The following is a 3,645-nucleotide window of genomic DNA, read 5'->3' as shown; positions in this document are numbered from 1 at the left end:
TTCGAACACATGGTAATGATTATTTTCAATCTTTTAGAATTATATAATGTTAAAAATTATTTTTTTTTTATTATTTTTAACTCCTGTTTGTTTTATTAATAATATATATTGAATGGTGCAAGTTATATTATTTTTTATTAGATTTATTTTTTTATTAATAAATAATTTTATAAATTATTATTCTGAAATTTCTTATTTTTTAGGTTGTGATATACTTTCTTATGGGTTAGTTTTATTAAGTTTATGAATTTGTTCTTTAATATTATTAGCTAGAGAAAGAGTTAATAAATATAATAATTATAAAAATTTATTTTTATTAAATATTGTAATTTTATTATTATTATTAGTTTTAACATTTAGAAGAATAAGATTATTTATATTTTATTTATTTTTTGAAAGAAGTTTAATTCCAACTTTATTTTTAATTTTAGGTTGAGGTTATCAACCTGAACGATTACAAGCTGGAGTTTATTTATTATTTTATACATTATTAGTATCTTTACCTATATTAATTGGAATTTTTTATGTAATAAATAAAACAGGTTCAATAAATTTTTATTTAATAAATAATTATATATTTAATTATGATTTATTATATTTTTGTTTATTATGTGCTTTTTTAGTTAAAATACCAATATTTTTAGTTCATTTATGATTACCAAAAGCTCATGTTGAAGCTCCTGTTTCTGGATCAATAATTTTAGCTGGAATTATATTAAAACTAGGAGGTTATGGATTATTACGAGTTATTTCTTTTTTACAGTTAATAAATTTAAAATATAGTTTTGTTTGAATTAGAATTAGATTAGTAGGTGGAGTTTTAGTTAGATTAGTTTGTTTACGACAAACAGATTTAAAGGCTTTAATTGCTTATTCTTCTGTAGCTCATATAGGAATTGTTTTAGCTGGGTTATTAACAATAACTTATTGAGGTTTATGTGGTTCATTTACTTTAATAATTGCTCATGGATTATGTTCATCTGGTTTATTTTGTTTAGCTAATGTTTCTTATGAACGTATAGGAAGTCGAAGTTTATTAATTAATAAGGGTTTATTAAATTTTATACCTGCTATAACTTTATGATGATTTTTATTAAGATCAGCAAATATAGCTGCCCCTCCTACTTTAAATTTATTAGGAGAAATTTCTTTATTAAATAGAATTGTTTCTTGATCTTGAGTTTCAATAATTATATTATCTTTGTTATCATTTTTTAGAGCTGCTTATACTTTATATTTGTACTCTTTTAGTCAACATGGAAAATTATTTTCAGGTATTTATTCTTTTAGAAGAGGTAAAATTCGTGAATATTTATTAATATTATTACATTGATTACCTTTAAATTTATTAATTTTAAAAAGAGAATCATGTATATTATGATTATATTTAAATAGTTTAATAAAAATACTAATTTGTGGTATTAGTGATATGAAAAAATTCATTTTAGATCGTGAAATATTTATCAATTTGTAGAATTAGATTTGTTAATTTAATTTCTATTAGTTTATCATGTTTTTTATTAAGTTTATATTTTTTATTAAATAATATAGTTTATTTTATTGAATGAGAGGTTGTTTCTTTAAATTCTTTAAGAATTGTTATAACTTTTTTATTTGATTGAATAAGTTTATTATTTATATCTTTTGTTTTAATAATTGCTTCATTAGTAATTTTTTATAGAAAAGAATATATAAGAAGAGATGAAAATATTAATCGATTTATTATATTAGTTTTAATATTTGTTTTATCAATAATATTATTAATTATTAGACCTAATTTAATTAGAATTTTATTAGGATGAGATGGGTTAGGATTAGTTTCTTATTGTTTAGTAATTTATTTTCAAAATATTAAATCTTATAATGCTGGAATATTAACTGCTTTGTCTAATCGAATTGGGGATGTTGCTCTTCTTTTAGCTATTGCTTGAATATTAAATTATGGGAGATGAAATTATATTTTTTATTTAGAAGTAATACAAAATGAATTTGAAATATTAATAATTGGTAGTTTAGTAATATTAGCTGCTATAACTAAAAGAGCTCAAATTCCTTTTTCTTCTTGATTGCCAGCAGCTATAGCAGCTCCTACACCTGTATCTGCTTTAGTACATTCTTCAACTTTAGTAACAGCTGGAGTTTATTTATTAATTCGGTTTAATATTATTTTAAGAACTTCTTGATTAGGACAATTATTATTATTATTATCTGGATTAACTATATTTATAGCTGGTTTAGGAGCTAATTTTGAATTTGATTTAAAAAAAATTATTGCTTTATCAACTTTAAGTCAATTAGGTTTAATAATAAGAATTTTATCTATAGGATTTTATAAATTAGCTATATTTCATTTACTAACTCATGCTTTATTTAAAGCATTATTATTTATATGTGCTGGAGCTATTATTCATAATATAAATAATTCTCAAGATATTCGTTTAATAGGAGGTTTAAGAATTCACATACCTTTAACTTCAGCTTGTTTTAATGTTTCTAATTTAGCTTTATGTGGGATACCATTTTTGGCTGGATTTTATTCTAAGGATATAATTTTAGAAATTGTTATAATTAGAAATATTAATATATTTTCATTTTTTTTATATTTTTTTTCTACAGGATTAACAGTAAGTTATTCATTTCGTTTAGTTTATTATTCTATAACTGGAGATTTAAATTGTGGAAGTTTAAATATATTAAATGATGAAAGTTGAATTATATTACGAGGTATAATAGGTTTATTAATTATAAGAATTATTGGAGGAAGAATATTAAATTGATTAATTTTTCCTATTCCTTATATAATTTGTTTACCATTAAATATAAAATTATTAACTTTATTTGTATGTATTTTTGGTGGGTTATTTGGGTATTTAATTTCTTTAACAAATTTATATACATTAAATAAGTCATTAATTTATTATAATGTATCAGTATTTTTAGGTTCAATATGATTTATACCTTATATTAGAACTTATGGATTAATTTTTTATCCTTTAAATTATGGTCAATTAGTTGTTAAAAGTTTTGACCAAGGTTGATCTGAATATTTTGGGGGTCAACATTTATATAATAAATTAGTAAGTTATTCGAAAACTTTATTTTTAATACATAATAACAGTTTAAAAATTTATTTAATATTATTTGTATTTTGAATTTTAATTTTATTTAATTTTTTATTATTTTTATATTCAAATAGCTTATATTTAGAGTATGACACTGAAGATGTTATGGAGATTAATTAATCTTTGAATATAGTGAATTATTTTTAGTAATTTATAAAAATAATTATTTTATTATTACAATGAAAATGTAAGGTTTTATTTTAAACTATATAAATAATAGAAGTATAAATGGAATTTAACCATTAAAAGAAAAAAGTTAGCAGCTTTTACTTGATCACCATACTTCCTTAATTGGGGTTAAATACCCAGTTATATCATTAACAGTGATACGCCTCTTTTTGGCTTCAATTAAAGAATAAGGGTAAAATTACCTAAGGTTAGGTCGAAACTAACTGCAATTAATCGCTTCATATTCTTTTAAGGTAGATTGAATATTCAATACTTTTTGAATGCAAATCAAATGTTATAATTAACTACAACCCTATTTAATTTGATCAATTTAATATTCCTTGATTTCATTCAT

The 3,645-nt window shown here is 20.5% G+C and overlaps 1 pseudogene; it reads left to right on the top strand.

Moving 5' to 3' along the window:
• The first annotated feature begins 1,681 nt into the window (after positions 1 to 1,681).
• On the top strand, positions 1,682 to 3,142 carry LOC122320410 (annotated as a pseudogene).
• The last annotated feature ends 503 nt before the right edge of the window (positions 3,143 to 3,645 follow it).

Source organism: Drosophila ficusphila, unplaced genomic scaffold (assembly GCF_018152265.1).
Source record: "Drosophila ficusphila isolate 14025-0441.05 unplaced genomic scaffold, ASM1815226v1 contig_51, whole genome shotgun sequence".
Lineage (NCBI taxonomy): Eukaryota > Metazoa > Arthropoda > Insecta > Diptera > Drosophilidae > Drosophila > Drosophila ficusphila.
Note: the sequence above shows the minus strand (reverse complement) of the source record. Positions and strands in the feature narration are given on the sequence as shown.